The sequence below is a fragment of the Gopherus evgoodei genome, unplaced genomic scaffold, assembly GCF_007399415.2.
Source record: "Gopherus evgoodei ecotype Sinaloan lineage unplaced genomic scaffold, rGopEvg1_v1.p scaffold_283_arrow_ctg1, whole genome shotgun sequence".
In the NCBI taxonomy this organism is placed as follows: Eukaryota; Metazoa; Chordata; order Testudines; family Testudinidae; genus Gopherus; species Gopherus evgoodei.
In genome coordinates, this window is record NW_022059946.1 from 3846 (window position 1) to 22256 (window position 18411).

Genomic DNA, 18411 nt, shown 5'->3' on the forward strand with positions numbered 1-18411 from the left:
ACCCCGAGCAAGCAGGTCTCCTTCCCTGTGGTTTGCAGGGTGGTTCGGGGAACGCGAGAGCAAACCGCGGCGAAGCTCGTCTCCTTCCCCGGTTTGCTCTCTCGTTCCCCGAACCCCCGAGCAAGCAGGTCTCCTTCCCTGCGGTTTGCAGGGTGGTTCGGGGAACGCGAGAGCAAACCGCGGCGAAGCTGGTCTCCTTTCCCGGTTTGCTCTCTCGTTCCCCGAACCCCCGAGCAAGCAGGTCTCCTTCCCTGCGGTTTGCAGGGTGGTTCGGGGAACGCGAGAGCAAACCGCGGCGAAGCTGGTCTCCTTTCCCGGTTTGCTCTCTCGTTCCCCGAACCCCCGAGCAAGCAGGTCTCCTTCCCTGCGGTTTGCAGGGTGGTTCGGGGAACGCGAGAGCAAACCGCGGCGAAGCTGGTCTCCTTTCCCGGTTTGCTCTCTCGTTCCCCGAACCCCCCTTGAAGCCGCCCAACAGCGCTGCAGTGTGGCCACATCTAACACCACTTGCAGCGCTGGTTGCTGTAAGTGTGGCCACTCTGCAGCGCTGGCCCTATACAGCTGTACTAATACAGCTGTAACAACCAGCGCTGCAAAATTTTAGATGTAGACATGGCCTATATCTATGCAGACAGTGATTTTTGCGTGAAAGGCATACAGTATTGGATGTTTGACTGGCAACGGAATAATTGGCAGGGAGCAGATGGGAAGGAGATAGCCTACCTAGACAAATGGAAATGGATCCATGCTTGGGTGACAAGAAACCCCAATCAGTTAAAAATCCGGCATGTTAAAGCGCACAGCAAAGAGCTCAGCGCTGAAGCCATGTGGAACAGCCCAGCCGATGCCATCGCCCGGCAGCAGAACCTGGCGGCGGCTGTAACTAGAAGTCAGAGCCCCGCGAGCAAGCTCATTTCTGACACTCTGCTGCCTTCTAGCGATGTGAATAATCATTGCAGCCGGACTCCGGGAAAGACGGAACGGCAGGAGCTAATCAACGTGGCACATCAGTTCATGCATGAGGGGACAGAAGGGACCTTAAGGAGGCTAAGGCAGGTAGCAGACTGGGAAGGGGTGGAGGATGATGTAAAAACATGGGTGCAAAATTGTGTGCGCTGTGCAAAGGACAAAGCCCATCCCCCGCACTGGCAACCAATGATGCACCAGAGACGGTTGGGACCATGGCACAGAATACAGATGGATTTTATTGATAAGTTGCCTAGAAGTAAAGAAGGATTCCAATATTTGCTGGTTATTATAGATTCATTTTCAGGATGGGTGGAAGCATTCCCCACTAGGGATAACAGTGCTAGAACTGCAGCTAAAAAGCTCTTCACTGAAGTGGTGTGCAGATACGGAACCCCAGAGGTCATAGACTCAGATAATGGAAGTGCATTTGTGGAACAAATTTTCACAATGATGTTACAAGCCCTAGGGATCACCCAGAAATTTCACATTCCCTACCGATCCCAGTCCTCTGGCCAGGTGGAAAGGATGAATCACACAATTAAAGAGGCACTGCAAAAAGTAGTAAACCATACTGGTAAGGACTGGCCTGAGAAACTACCTCTAATCTTAGCTGCCATTCGCAGTAGTGACAGGCTGAAAACTAAGATCCAGCCATACCAAATCCTTTTTTAGTCAACCAATGAAGTTAATGATTAATCCTGAACATTTTACCATACACCCAGAGGATCATCCTATAGCCAACCAGAATAATTATTTCCAATGGCTAAAACAATTACAAGAGGATAAAACCACATTGCAGTACAGGATCAATCAGGCTATTAAACATATGAATGAGAAAATGCAAAAACAAAGAACCAAGGAACCCTTTTTATGGGAAGTTGGAGATCAAGTAATGTATTTAAAATTGGGTAAGAAGGATCACACCTTAGAATCTAAATGGGTGGGTCCATATTCCATAGTTAACCGTCTCAGTCCTCTGGTATATCGCATTGAGAAAGATGGTAAACTTAAATGGGTCCATGTATCCCAGATAAAACTGTTTTCTTAATAGCATGTGCTTCATCCCTTTGTAGGTATCACTGGTATCGAATCCCTTATAAGGAATCTAGAGATCTTCAGCTGATTACCTCCAACCGGAAAACTGGTATTACAAACTAATCAACAATTTTATTTCCTTCTCACAAACTGCGCAAGCGTTTACAGGAGAACTCCGCTGGAAGCAAAAATGTTATTATTTTGGGGATTCCTGACACAATTATTCATTTTGGGGACATCCAATGCGCATTGGGGGATTCAGTGGTTCAATTTTACCACTGGAAACCAGATCCAAATTGTACCAATATCTAACCATACATTACATGGACCCTTTGAACTACTTACATTACATGTCTGGGTAAATATCACACCTTATGACCATGATTGTATATTTGAGGTTAGCTCACCTACCCAGCCTATAGTAGATCACAATCATCATTGTCACCCCGTCCTCCCTGGATACCATACATTCCCACCCTTTAAACCAGGACCCCTAGAGACCCGGACAATAACAGTATGGGTGAATGAAACCAAATTAGTAGGAAGTACAACAGTACTGTTTTTAAATGGTCCACAACCCATAAAAATACCCTGTCCTCATTTGCTTAAGATGCAGCCTCCCATAGAGGCACAAGTGGCGCCATTAATTGTAACCCTACACCTTTCAATAAACTGGACCAGGAATAATTTAACTCTAAGTCGGCCAGAATGTGCACACTATAGATCCCCCCTCTTTAAAGCATGGTTCAAATCCTTACAACCAGAACATCCGCTCCCTCGTCAGCGACGAGGGATAACAGATACCTTGTTAGGAGGTATAGGAGCAGGGACCGGAATTCTAAATTCGGTAGACCTAGAAGCACTGAAAAATAAGGCCAGTGTGGTAGAAACATTGCATCGTACTATTGCCCAGGGACAAGAGCACCAGATCGCTGAATTGGTGCAAACTGGAGTAGACACAATGAACTTGAAATGGCATACTTGGAAACATGTAAAAGACGGTTACTCACCTTTGTAACTGTTGTTCTTCGAGATGTGTTGCTCATATCCATTCCAGTTAGGTTAGGTGTACGCGCCGCGCGTGCACATTCGTCGGAAAACTTTTACCCTAGCAACTCAGTGGGCCGGCAGGTCGCCCCCTAGAGTGGCGCCACCATGGCGCTCCATATATACTCCTGCCGGCCCACCCGCTCCTCAGTTCCTTCTTGCCGGCTACTCCGACAGTGGGGAAGGAGGGCGGGTGTGGAATGGATATGAGCAACACATCTCGAAGAACAACAGTTACAAAGGTGAGTAACCGTCTTTTCTTCTTCGAGTGATTGCTCATATCCATTCCAGTTAGGTGAATCCCAAGCCTTACAAAGGCGGTGGGGTCGGAGTGAAATGTGGCAGAATAAAACTGCTGAGCCAGAGGCTACAGCCTCTCTTGACTGCTGAACCAGGGCATACTGCGAAGCAAAGGTATAGACCGAGGACCAATGGAGCTTCGCGACAGATCTCGTGGGTAGAAACACGAGCCAGCAAGGCGGCAGATGAAGCCTGAGCCCTGGTAGAATGCACGTTGATGTGGCTTGGGGAAATATGAGCCAAATCATAACAAGTGGGGATGTCCGCCATCACCCCAGATGAGATCCTCTGAGAGGAGAACAAGCAAGCCCTCCCTTTGGCCCGCTACCGGGATAGAGCTGGGGCACCTTAGGAAATGGTTCTGTCAGCACAATATAATGCGAGCACCCAACAGATGTCCAAGGAGTGCAACGGTTGTGCCCATTGCGTTGAACTGTGGGTAACATGAAAAGCCAAAACCACCTTAGGGAGGAAAGCCGGGTGCGGTCATAACTGCACCTTGTCATTGTGAAACCTAGTGTATGGCGGAACCCCCGTAAGAGCTCTGATCTCAGAGACCCGTCTGGCCAAGACTAGGTTGAGGTCCCAGGTCGGGGCTGGGCGGCGCACCCGAGGGTGCAAGCGCTCCAAGCCCTTGAGGGACCTCGAACCCATAGAGCGTGAGAACACTGAACGTCCATCTTAGCCTGCTGGAAGGTAGAGATGGCTGCCGAGTGTATCCTCAGCGCTGATACCGCCAGGTCCTGCCGCTGAAGGCCAGAGGCAGGCCAAACAGAGGGGATCGAGACCTCAGCAGGAGCAAGATCGAGCGTATTGCAGCTGTAAAAGAAACGCTTCCACCTGGCCCGGTACGTCGACCAGGTGGAAGGCTGCCTGTCACCCCGACTCAGGTACGCAGCAGCCACCGTGAGGCAAAGAGGCTGCAGGTCCGAGTGACGAAGCCTGTCGTTGCCCTGAGTGATGAGGTCTGGGCTGACAGGCCGAGTAACGTGGTATGTCAGCGCTGCCTGGACCATTCTGGAGTGATCATGATGATGCACGCTCTGCCCCTGCGGAGTTTGAGCAGGACCTAATGAACCAGTGGGAACAGTGGGAAGGCATAATGCAGTTGGCCTTTCCACGGCATCAGGAATGCGTCCAAGATCGATTCCGAGGAGAGATCTTGGAAGGAGCAGAACACCTGGCATTTCCTGCTCTCGCGGTGAGCGAACAGGTCTGTGTGAGGAAACATCTCCACTTCCGGAAAGCGGGACGCCTCACATGGGGCAGAGTGATCACTCGTAAGGCAGGAAAGACCTGCTGAGGCAAAGAGTTAGGACGTTCCAAACGCCTGGGAGAAAGGACGTCGCCAGCTCCATCGAGTGGGCCATGCCAAAGACCCGGAAATGGATGGCCTCCTGACAAAAAAGGGGGGGGGACTATGTCCCCCCTGAATACTTATGAAGCACCTGGTCGTTGTGTTGGCTGTAAACACCGAGATACAACGGCCTCGCAGCTGCCGCTGGAACCCCTGGCATGCCAGGCGGACTACTCTCAATTTTTGACGCATTGAGGAGGAATGCCAGCTCCCTAGAAGACCAAAGGCCTTAAGCTCAGAGGTGACTATGAACACTCGAGCAGAGAGATGAGGCGTCCGTCGTCAGGGGCAGTGAGCCGGACTTGGAGAGGACGGAGGCGGAGCTTGGCGTGTTTGGTTACAAACTTGCGGGCAACCATGGACCCAGGAGACTGAGACAAGAACGAGCTGAGGTCGTTGGGAAAGCCTTCAGACCTCAGATGATTGTTGCCATCGCCTAAAATCTCAGTTGCAATAAGCAGGCTCCGGCTAGGTAGGAGACCAGGATAGCCCCTAGGGAGCCCAACCTCTGCGTGGGGACCAGAGTGGATTGCTCTATAATAAACAGCAGGCCTTGACCTGTGAATAAGACCGTGGCGATGCCCACGCGCTGAGTGGTTTGTGTCTCAGAGTCTCCGTGGATAAGCGAATCGTCCAGATACGGAAAAACGCATATCCGACATCAGCGACGGTAGGCGGCGACTATGGCCATAAACCGGGAGTACTGACAGTCGGCTATAGAGCGGAGGCATCTCCCGTGCGGAGGGAAGATGGCATTGCGAAAGTACGCGTGCTTCATATCCAGGGCGGCACAGTAGCCCCCAGGAGGCAAGGATGGAATAATGATTCCCAGGGATACCATGCAGAACTCCAACCTTATCCTAACCCGGTTGAGTCCGTGCAGGACCAAGAAGGTCTGAGACCTGTGTTCGAGTGGGGGACTAGGGCATAACGGGGGTAAAATCCCTTACCCCTTTCGTCCGCTGAAGTGGGACAGGGCTGGAGCAAATTCAAGGTGGTACCTATGCTCCATCGTGCGCAGGACCCAGCGATCTGAAAGTAACTGGGGCCATGCCAGGAGAAAGCGGGATCGGGATCCCGTCCTGCGACTGGTACACCGCCCTCAGGTGAACCTTGGAAGGTCCGTCTTTGGTCCCAGTGGTAATTGCGAGGGACCGTGACTTTGGCTCTTTAGGGGTCCTGACGTTCGTCTGCGACCACCTTGGCCCTGCCGTTTGCCAGAGTTCTGCCTGGCTAGGCACAGAGTATGGCGGCTGGGGCCAGAAAGGCCTGCGTTTTGTCGCTGGCGTATACATGCTGAGACGCATTAGGACCCTATTGCCCACCAGACTTCGCAGTCTGGGGCTGTCTCTGCCGCAAAGATGCCTTTACCAACAAAGGGTAAATCCTGAATGGTATACCGCAGCTCCGGCCGGAGGTTTAAAACCTGAAGCCATGAAATGCACCTCACGGCGACACTCAAGGCCAGAGTGCCGGCCGCAGAGTCTGCTGCGTCCAACGAGGCCTGGAGGGACGCTCTGGGAACCTTCTTTCCCCCCGTCCTCCAAGATGGCAGCGAACTCCAGGTGGAAGTTTTGAGGGAGAAACTCCTTCACTCAGGTGCTATAATTATCGCAGCTAAGCAAGGCTTGTTGCTTTGCTACCCCGAGCTGCAGGGCCCCTGCAGAGTACACCTGGCGGCCAAGCCTGTTCATTCGCCAAGCCTCTTTCTGCTTCGGGGCTGGCGCCCGCTGGCCATCATATCAGGATCGTGGTCCTGAGCATAAAATCTGCGCATATGGGATGACACGGATGCGTGTCCGGACGGCCATGGAGGTACTAAAAGAAGGCACAGGCAGAGTCTCTGACTCACTCGGACCTTGCCCAACTCGGCACCGGGGACCGGCATCGGGAGGCGTATCGGTACCTGGAACGAGATCCAGACCCGCAACCAGAATGGTGTCGGGAGGTCCACCGAGATCTCGAGGCTCGGAGAAGGGCTACAGGAGTCAAGGTACCTGCCCCGGTGCCAGAGGTCGGAACGGTGCCGATAGCGGGTCGGCGAACGGGATACCGACCGGTGCAGCGAGTGTGACCAGTACCGAGGAAAACAGCACCAGGACTGCCAGTGGTGTCCGGCGTGCCGACAGGACTTGGGGTGTCTGCGGGACCGTGATTATGAACGGTGCCGCTCTGCTGTGCTGACAGGGGACAGTCCCCTGAAGAGACTGTATTACCCGTACCGGCGGTGCCCGGGACAGGCAGCACTGACTCTGTCATGGCACTGAGAGCCCTCGCCGTTGGTAACATCTCCGGCGTGAAGGGAACAGCAGGCTCAACCACAGTGCGTACTGGGGAGCTGTCAGGCACCGGATTCGACGGCCCTTGTGGGACCGGGATCCACGGTACCGAGGTCATCAGAGCTTCGGTAGGTGTCGGTGCCGGGCGAACCAAGTTAGATAAGCTGTCTGGCTGCGGTGCCGTCAGCACTGAAGCAGCGGGAGTAATACGCTCAACCACGGCGCGTGCCGGGGAGCCGTCGGGCACCGGATTCGATAGCCCTTGTGGGACTGGAATCGACGGTGCCGATGTTGTCGGTGCCTCAGAGGCGTCGGTGCCGGGCAATCCGACTTAGACTAGCCCTCTGGCTGCGGTGCCGTTGGCATGGAAGCAGCCGGAGCAGGAGCTCAACCACGGCGCGTGCCGGGGAGCCGTCAGGCACCGGATTCTACGGCCCTTGCGGGACCGGGGATCGACAGTGCCGACGTCATCGGTGCCGCAGCAGGTGTCGGTGCCGGGCGATCCGACGTAGACGAGCTCTCTGGCTGCGGTGCCGTTGGCACGGAAGCAGCAGGAGCAGTAGCTCAACCACGGCGCGTGCCGGGGAGCCGTCAGGCACCGGATTCTACGGCCCTTGTGGGACCGGGATCGACGGTGCCGACGTCATCGGTGCCGCAGCAGGTGCCGGTGCCAGGCGATCCGACTTAGACGAGCCCTCTGGCTGCGGTGCCGCTGGCACGGAAGCAGCAGGAGCAATACGCTCAACCACGGCGCATGCCGGGGAGCCGTCAGGCACCGGATTCTACGGCCCTTGTGGGACCGGGATCGACGGTGATGACGTCATCGGTGCCGTAGCAGGTGTCGGCGCCGGGCGATCCGACTTAGACGAGCTCTCTGGCTGCGGTGCCGCTGGCACGGAAGCAGCAGGAGCAGTAGCTCAACCACGGCGCGCGCCGGGGAGCCGTCAGGCACCGGATTCTACGGCCCTCGTGGGACCGGGATCGACGGTGCCGACGTCGTCGGTGCCGGGCGAGCCATCTTAGATGAGCTCTCTAGCTGTGGTGCAGTTGGCACAGAAGCAGCAGGAGCAGTAAGCTCTACCACGGCGCGAGCCAGGGAGCTGCCAGGCACCGGATTCCGTGGTCCTGGGGGACTGGAATCGATGGAGCCGAAGTCATCGGTGCCTCTGCAGGTGTCGGTGCCGGGTAACGCAACTTAGGCGAGCTCTCTGGCTGCGATGCAGGTGGCACGGAAGCAGCGGGAGCAGGGGGCTCAACCACGGCTCGTGCCGGGGAGCCGCCAGGCACCAGCAGGAATCGTAGGCTCTCTCGACCTCGGAAGAAGGGAGCGGTGCCGAGTCGACATCGGTGCCGGCGACGGTCGGTGCCGAAAGGCCTTGGTAGTACCGGCGGGGTCCGGTGCCGAGGAGGCGCTTCTGCCCGCCGCTTGAACATCGCTCGGCGCCAAGGTGGAGGGGTAAGTGAAAGTCCCGCACCTTTTTGTTCTCGGCTTAAAAGCCTTGCAAATGGGGCACTTATCTGTCAAGTGTGATTCCCTGAGGCACTTCAAACAGGAGTCATGTAGATCTCTCTTCGGCCGCGGCTTCTGGCAGGCCGGGCCCCTTTTAAAACCCGATGAGCCATGCATGGGCTACGGCACTGGGCTCATGGAAGGGGCTACTTCCTGAACCCCGCTAACTAAACTAACCATGTTAGCAAAGAAAACACGTATAACCATACAAATATATATATAAAAGGGTTATAACTGCATAATTATATACGAGAAAACGAGTAGCTAGGGAAGTGGAGGTCAGCTAAGCCGCGCTCCACTGTTCCAACGACCGACACGGGCGGTAAGAAGGAACTGAGGAGCGGGTGGGCCGGCAGGAGTATATATGGAGCGCCATGGTGGCGCCACTCTAGGGGGCGACCTGCCGGCCCACTGAGTTGCTAGGGTAAAAGTTTTCCGACGAATGTGCACGCGCGGCGCGTACACCTAACCTAACTGGAATGGATATGAGCAATCACTCGAAGAAGAACCAGGCGTTCTGGGCTCAATATGCCACCATGAGGGACATAACGAACAAAACAGCATTAGCATTGTGGTGTTCTGAACAACAAATATTAGCTATTATGCTGACAGAAAGGGAAATGGACTGGGTACGAGCTAAAGATATGACAGTCTTAACTCCTCTGCTGACAAAACATAAAAATAACCTTTTCCTCCCTTATGTTTCTGGATGGTACAAGGCCCTGGAATCAAACGTGTACATATCAACCCTCATGGGGCACATCACTATACAAGTAATACGGGTCCAACCACACAAATATAAAGTTACTCTGTGGCCCTTCATAGCCCCCCCCAGTTCTCCATGGGCAGACATCTTTGGGCTCCTCGATTGGTGGGAATGTATTTAAATGAACAAGGGGAAATCATAGACCATCGCTTGTGTTCCAGGTGGACTGCACAACAATGGGTATGTCCCACCTTACCAAAATTAGAACAGCCCTGCTCCTTGCAACATAAAAGCTTGGCAACTTGTTACTGGGATGAACTAAATAACGGTACCACAAAAGTGTATTTTGATAGAAAAAGTTGTGCCTGTGCCATTGGATTAGAAAGGCTTGTATGGCAAGACAAATACATCTCAGAACCGCCCGTAAAACAGTGTATATGTAATATAACTATGTTAAAAACTCCCACCCTAACCTATTACTTCCCAACTCATGAGGATAAAGGAATTAACACACTGGATACCAGTAATATTCTAAACTTTAACTTCACTTTGGGAGTCAATTGAACAAACCTGTACAAACTAATACAGGAAAATAGACAAATTAGCCAACTGACTGAAGCCACACGGACCCAGGTTCAAACACGCAGTTTGGCTATTTTACATCAGGGATCTGAAATATTAAGCGTATCTGCACAAGCAGAGCAAATCATGATGCACCATTGGTATGATATCTTAAAGGGATGGTCCCCCTCCTGGTCTTCAACTTTAACAATTATGTTACATCCAATTGTTGTTTTCTTTATTCTGATAAGCTTAATGTTAATTATAATGTGTGGTATGTGCTGCTGGATGAAAAGGCTGTACTTTAAACTAAAAGCACAAGCTCACATTGTTTCCCAATATATAGCCTTAAAACAATTGCATAAAGTGTGACCCATTCAATGCCCCTGGATTGAAGGGTCAAAAGGGGGACAATGTAGAACCAATGTGAATGAAATTGTTTTTAGTTAGTCACTGTACCATTGTAACTTCTGTTCACCATTTCATTACACTTGCCATTTTGCCTACATTGTAACATTGTAACTTCTGTGCAATATTGTAACTCAAAACCCATTTTAAAATGCTGACTCCATTTTGTAGAAGGCTTGTGCTGCAGCCCCCATTTTTGCAAGCCATACTGTAATTTTATTAGTCTAGTTGAGATGTGTGAATGAGGTATGCATGGGTGATAGAATCAACCTCCAGCACCAGCCCGTCCTGATGAGATAAAGTTCAAATACCGACGGCTGAAGAACTAGACAACAGCCCTAACTCAAGCAAGAAGCATCCACCCTAAAAAAAAAACAACAGAAGGAAGATCAAAGCCAGGTCCCAGGCTGACAGTCACGCCTGCAATTGAGGGGTGATCAAGCAAACCCAGAGGCGGCGTGACACAGGGAGACCTAGGAACTTTGAATCCAAACTAAACTCCTATAAAAAGGGAAGGGTGAGATGAGAGACTTTGGGTAACGTTCTGCTATCAACGTCAAGGAGCATCGGTGCGCGCCCGACAGAGACCCGGCTCCTCCTCGTGCTCAGCTTTCCTGGCCAGTTAGCTGCCACGAGCTCCGATCCCAAGCTGCGAACTCAAACTGCAATCAAGACTGGTAACTATCCAGCAGCTGCAGAACATTTTGGGGTGTGTGTGAGTGTATGTGTATAAGCATTAAGGTATTTGCTAATAGTTACGAATTAATAATAAATGTGGAATCTTTGTCTTAACCCCTAAAACGATCCTGTGTAAGTTTGTGGGACAACACCAGACCCAGGCCCCATCCCCAGCAGCTGGGGAATCCAAGCCAAATTTAACCCTGGTACCTGGGCCGGGATTAGTATGGGCTGGGGTAGGGCTGGGGAGGAATTGGGAGGGAGACAGATGCACCTGCTGTGAGGGAAGATCCTCCCATTCCCTGCCAAGCCCCTTCACTCCTTGCAGCACAGCACCCCCTAGCATTTCTTTCTCTGTCATGGCAGCTGTCTGCTGCCTGCTTCTCCTTTAGCATCCTCTCTCCCCATCCTGGAGCACTGGTATCGTGCGTCCTCTGCAAACAGGCAGGCCCCGGTGTGCCCCATGGCACTGCCCTGCAATTGTGGAGGCAGCCGTTGGATGGAACCATATTGAAATATGGGGGTGGGCAAGACTGGGGACCAGAACTCCTGAGTTCTCCCCTCACATCTGGGAGGGGAGTGGAGGTTAGGGGGTAGAGTGGGGGAGGAGCAGGGCTGGGATCCAGGGCTACTGCTTTTTGTGGTTTTCTCCACCTCCTGCAGCAGCCTCGGTCCTTTCAGTGCATTTCTTGTTCCAAATTCATTTGCTGACTTGTGTAACTCATCCCAGAGGTGGCTGCATCTCAGTGTTGGGTGAGGCACCCTTGGCTGCATCACCTCCTAACCGTGTCTCTCTCCCACTTCAGGTGACCCTGCAGCACTCGGCAAACATCCACAAGATCATGGAGCACTTTGAGCATTGGGCAGGCAGGGGCTGGGTGCCCAGCCCTCCCTCCAGAGAATGGGACCCAGCACCGCTTACTTTTTCCAGGGATTAAAAAGAGGCAAAGGGGGGCAAATCAGAGGAGGGGTTGGCCAGGGTCTGAGCAGGGGGTGGAAATTGACTGTTCGGGGGGTGTCATAAACAGATAGCTAAGGGTTAATGTCTCTTTCACCTGAAGCACCTGACCAGAGGACCAATCAGGAAACCGGATTTTTTCAACTTTGGGTGGAGGGAAGTTTGTGTCTGAGTCTTTGTTTTCTGTCTGCCTGCTTTCTCTGAGCTTTGGAGAAGTAGTTCTGTTTTCTAATCTTCTGTTTCTAAGTGTAAGGACAAAGAGATCAGATAGTAAGTTATATGGTTTCTTTTCTTTGGTATTTGCATGAATATAAGTGCTGGAGTGCTTTGATTTGTATTTTTTTTGAATAAGGCTGTTTATTCAATATTCTTTTAAGCAATTGACCCTGTATTGTGTCACCTTGTTGGGGGGTGCAGGGCTCCAAGTAACTGGCAATATGGCGTGGGGTCAGAAGTTTACATTCTCAGGCCTACGACTGCCTTTCGAGCTAAATAATATGTTCCTTTAAAGTTAGCATGAGTACATGTAATCATTTATCATTTTCTTGTGTTCTTTTGTTTATGGTACAAGATGTAATCGATCAAAGGGGGGAGGGTTAGTAGTATGGGTTAAGGATATAGTTAATTAAAAGATCCGGTAGTTAATGAATTGTAAATGATGAATTGTAGCACCTGTGAACATCTTTGTAAACAAGTAAGGTATATAAGACATGGCAATGAATAGTAATGTGTGCATGATCTGAGATTTTACATCTCCTTGCACCTTATTTGACTCAAATAAAGATACTTGCTTCTCCACTCCGGTGTGGTCATTGGGGATAAGCACACCGGGCAAACGAACCCCAACTGTTGCACCCCCTGCAACAGCTTTGGCGACCGCGGCAGGACGGTCTGAGGCTGAAAAATTAGCCTTGCCCGGACCCTCTCCGGTGGCCGACGGACTGAGACAGTCACTGATGCCCAGCGCGCACCGGTGCTTTCACCGGGGGCCTCAGCGAAGTCTGGTGCGGTCGACCCTGGGAGGCACAACGGTGCAACGCCCCAGAAGGTGGAGAAGCTTTGGTCCTGAGCAACGGTGAGGAACCGGTCTCGGGGATAAGGTAGGATAAAAGTTAAAGGGTTTAATCTGTCACCTGCTAAGACCTGGGGACGCCCAGGGTCTCCCGGTAAGGAATGGGACAGGGACAGTCACAGGATAAGGTAGCGTGCACGCCTTTAGAATGCATTCTGGTTGCATTCTCGGTAATTGGAAAATCTTTGAAATGGATCCACTAACTAAGGGTAAACTAAAAAGGTATTGTACAATAGACTGGCCTCAATATCAGCTAGAGGACCAGGAACGGTGGCCACCGGAGGGTTCAATTAATTATAATACGATCCTCCAACTTCTTTTATTTTGTCAACGAACTGGTAAATGGAATGAGCCTATGTATGGTCAGATATTTATGTCATTATGGAACAGAACAGATATTTTGAAGCAGTGTAATTTGATTCCAACAGGCTTTTAGGGAAGAGTTATGAAAATGTTTAAAACTCATTATTTACTGTAATAGCAGGAGCGGGGTCACATTCGGCCACAGCACCCCCATTGTATGGTGACAAAGTCCCCTCAGCCCCGCCAATTGAGCCCGCCACAGGTTTGTACCCTTTAATTACTGAAACCCGAATCGCTCGCAATGCTACGGCTACTCAGGAGTTAACCACTATGCAGGTGAACTCTCATGTTCCTTTTAATTCTGTGGATCTAGCGGCTTTCAAAGCGCAGGCAGGGGAATTTTCTACCAACCCCTCCCGATTCAGTTTTTAAAGGCTGTCTGATTAGTCATAAACCTGACTGGGATAACTGCCAGGTACTTCTGTGAACACTCCTCTCTGAAGTGGAGCGAAACCAGGTTTCAGCTAAGGCATGGGCAGAAGCAGAATGAAGATATGAGCAAAGTCTTGATACTTAGAAGGAGACCAGGAAGGAATTACAGAAAATTATAGATAAATTCCTGCCATGTGGGGTATTACAGGAGTGTCACTCAGCTTGGAATACCCCTATCTCACCAGTCCAGAAACCGGACGGCAGTTATCGATTGGTGCAGGACTTAAGAGCAGTCAACGAGAGGGTTAAGACTCTATACTCCCTCGTGCCCAACCCATATACGCTGCTAGCCTCTGTGGGGGGACAGTATTCATGTTTCTCAGTTCTTGATTTAAAGGATGCCTTTTTCACAATTCTGGTGGACACAGGGTCCCAGGAAATTTTCTCCTTTGAATGGGAAGACGCAAACAGGAATAAAAGGCAACTGTGTTGGATGGTGCTGGCACAAGGATTTAAAAACTCCCCCACTCTTTTCTGTCAAGCTTTATCCTGGGACTTGGAAGGATGGGAAAATGAGAACGAAGTCCTTCTCCTACAGTACGTTGATGATTTATTAATCGCAGCAGTGGGACTAGAAGTATGTCTCCAGGCAACCGTAAGTCTTTTAAACTTTCTCGGGCTGCGGCGGTATCGCATGTCAAGAAATAAAGCCCAAATTGCCCTCCCCGAAGTACGTTACCTAGGCTTCCAGATCAGACAGGGGGAACGCCAGCTTTCAAGGGGGAGGCTTAAACCTATTTGTCGAGTTTCTACTCCCCGAAATCGCAAGCAGCTCAGAGTACTCCTGGGAATGGCAGGATTTTGCCGCATATGAATTCCAGAGTTTGGACTACTAGCTAAGCCACTGTATGAATGTGTTAAAGGGACCGATCAGAAACCGTTTTACTGGACAACAAAGGCAAATAATGCCTTTACCTTAATAAAAAGAAAATTGATGGAAGCCCCAGGCCTGGGTCTGCCCGATCTTTCTAAGCCCTTTCAATTTTATGTACATGAAAGAAAAGGGGTGGCCCTGGGACTACTTACACAGTTATTGGGCTCTTGGAAATACCCAGTGGCTTATTTCTCCAAACAATTGGATCAGGTTGCTAAGGGGTGGCCGGCATGCCTACGGACAGTTGCAGCTACAGCTCTGGTGTTAGAGGAAGCAGAAAAACTGACTTTGGGGGAGGGCTGTTCAAGTATACACTCCACATATGGACCAAGCCTTACTGGACACAAAGGCGGGGTCTCTGGCTCACCCAAGCTCGGGTAGCCCGGTATCAGGCTAAGCTCTTAGAGAACCCCTAAGTTACCTTGCAGGCTTGCCCCTCCCTTAACCCAGCCACCTTGCTGCCAGAAACAGAGGGCCAAGAGCATGACTGCTTGGAAGTTATAGATGCCCAGTATTCCAGCCGTCAGGATTTAAAAGAGCAACCTCTTGCTAACGCAAACTATGAGTGGTACACGGATGGCAGTAGCACTGTTGTAAATTGACTTAAAAGGGCGGGCTATGCCGTGGTGTCTCTCCATAAAACTGTGGAGGCAAAAAGCCTGCCCCCCGGGACTTCAGCCCAGCTAGCCGAAATAGTGGCTTTAACTCGTGCGCTTAAATTGTCAAAAGGGAAAAGGGTTAATATCTTCACAGACTCTAAATATGCTTTTGGTGTACTACATGCCCACGCAGGTTTATGGAAACAAAGGGGATTATTGATGGCTCAAGGCTCCCTGGTCAAGCATGGGTTACAAATTCTTCAGCTTTTGGAGGCCGTACAACTCCCCTTAAAGGTAGCAGTAATGCACTACAGGCTCATCAAAAGAAGGATCACAGTATTAACCGAGGAACACTGCTAAGACTGTGGCTCTTAACCTTGTTAAAGAAATTTTTCCTAGATTTGGCCTGCCTCGATGGATGGAATCTGACCAGGGAACACACTTCACCTCAAAAATTGTCCAGAATGTCTCGGATATCCTCCAGCTTGCTAAAGTGGCCTATGCCCTCGCCAAATCCATTAATCTAACTTCCACTTTAATCTCTGATTTGGCCTCGGAACTCACAGGGGTCTAAAAAGGGATACTCCAAAAATCGAGCTGCAGTAAATTACCTCCTCTTAAAGCATAATCATGGCTGTAAGAAATTTAAGGGTCTCTGTTGCTTTAACCTTTCTAATCACAGCCAAAGCATTGAAAATAGACTGGCTAAGTTGCGTGACATTGTCACTAACATAACGCAAAATAGTGACAATAATTGGTGGGGTTGTTGGGGTTTTGGTAATTGGTTTGGGTGGCTTAAAAGCATTTTTACCTCCCTGCTAGTAGTGATAGCGATTGGTTTGCTCTTCTGCTGTGGTCTGCAGTTAGGAGTGCCTTGTTGTAAAAGCTGTCTTTCTGCCCTCCATCAGCCAACAGAAATGTACCCCCTTAGGGCAGTCTTGCTGCCAATATCAGGTGGCTTGCCCATTGACCTTATTCTAAGTAATGAATATGAGAAAACTCAACGAAAAACCTTTGAGTATTCTCAAAGGGGGGATTGTTGGGGGGTGCAGGGCTCCAAGTAACTGGCAATATGGCGTGGGGTCAGAAGTTTACATTCTCAGGCCTACGACTGCCTTTCGAGCTAAATAATATGTTCCTTTAAAGTTAGCATGAGTACATGTAATCATTTATCATTTTCTTGTGTTCTTTTGTTTATGGTACAAGATGTAATCGATCAAAGGGGGGAGGGTTAGTAGTATGGGTTAAGGATATAGTTAATTAAAAGATCCGGTAGTTAATGAATTGTAAATGATGAATTGTAGCACCTGTGAACATCTTTGTAAACAAGTAAGGTATATAAGACATGGCAATGAATAGTAATGTGTGCATGATCTGAGATTTTACATCTCCTTGCACCTTATTTGACTCAAATAAAGATACTTGCTTCTCCACTCCGGTGTGGTCATTGGGGATAAGCACACCGGGCAAACGAACCCCAACTGTTGCACCCCCTGCAACAACCTTAATACAGAGAGACCATTTGTATGTATTTTTCTTTCTTTTTATATAAAGCTTTCTTTTAAGACCTGTTGAAGTTTTCTTTACTGGGAAATTTCAGGGAAATTGAGTCTGTACTCACCAGGAAATTGGTGGGAGGAAGAAATCGGGGGGGGAGATCTGTGTGTGTTGGATTTGCTAGCCTGATTTTGCATTCCCTCTGGGTGAAGAGGAAAGTACTTTTGTTTCCAGGACTGGGAACAGAGAGGGGGAGTCACTCTGTGTAGTTTCACAGAGCTTGTGTCTGTGTATCTCTCCAGGAGCACCTGGAGGAGGGAAGGGAAAAAGGATTATTTCCCTTTGTTGTGAGACTCAAGGGATTTGGGTCTTGGGGTCCCCAGGGAAGGTTTTTCAGGGGGACCAGAGTGCCCCAAAACACTCTAATTTTTTGGGTGGTGGCAGCAAGTACCAGGTCCAAGCTGGTAGCTAAGCTTGGAGGTTTTCATGCTAACCCCCATATTTTGGACGCTAAGGTCCAAATCTGGGACTAAGGTTATGACATGGTGTAGCAGCGGTTGGGATATAGACAGAATCCAGAAGCCAGTAGGAATATTATATTTTTCTTTTCTCTGCTAAGGGCTTTTTAGCAGAGAGAAACAGTTGGTTTTAAAAGGGAACCAGAGAGAATTTTTTTTCTGCTCTCTCTGGCAGTTTGTAGCTTGCATCTTAAGCAAGAAATCATTAAGGTGCTATTAAGAGTCTTTTGTCACACAATAGCACTCCCATTGAGAGTCATTACCAGCACTATATATATGCAAATAAAGTGGTTTTTCAGGTTTACTTAACATTGAAGATTAGCTAAAGGCACTGTTGCTAGGCAGACTTCAGGAGGCAACAGAGCCTGCAGTTCAGAAGAGAAACACCGGAGGGCACCCCAACACAAGAAAACAGGAACCATGACTTCTAAGGCAAAAATTGAGGCCGAAGGACAATTCAAAGAAGCTGAACACAGGCGACAACTGGAAATAAAACAAAAAGAAATGCAGATGAAAGAAAGAGAAGAACAAATCAAAGAGGCAGCACACAAAAGAAAACTAGAAGAAGAAGAGGTGGCCTACCGAAGGAAACAAGCAGAAGAAGAGCTGGCCCACCGCCGAGACATGGAAAAACACCAAAAAGAAATGGAAAAACACCAAAAAGAGAATGAAGAGAAGGAAAAACAGAGAAAACATGAACTGGAGTTGGCCAAAGCTGGGCTGCATGTGCCAGCCAACCCTAACAACCCGGCGCCAATTATTGCTCCACAGCACAGGAAATTTCCCACCTACAAGGCAGGTGATGACACCGAGGCCTTCTTGGAAAATTTTGAAAGAGCCTGTCTTGGGTACAGCATCCCCGAAGACCAGTACATGGTAGAATTAAGGCCACAACTCAGTGGACCTTTAGCAGAGGTGGCAGCCGAAATGCCTAAGCAGCAAATGAATGACTATAAACTTTTTCAAACCAAGGCCAGATACAGAATGGGGATAACCCCAGATCATGCCCATCGGCACTTCAGAACCCAAAAGTGGAAACCAGAGGTGTCATTTCCCAAACACGCCTACTACATTGCAAAAAACTATGAGGCCTGGATAACAGGAAACAACGTTCAAACCTTGGAAGAACTGCACCTCCTCATACACATGGAGCAGTTCTTGGATGGTGTTCCTGAAGACATCACACGGTACATACAAGATGGAAAACCCAAAGATCTCGCTGAGGCGGGGGAGATTGGAGCCAAATGGATG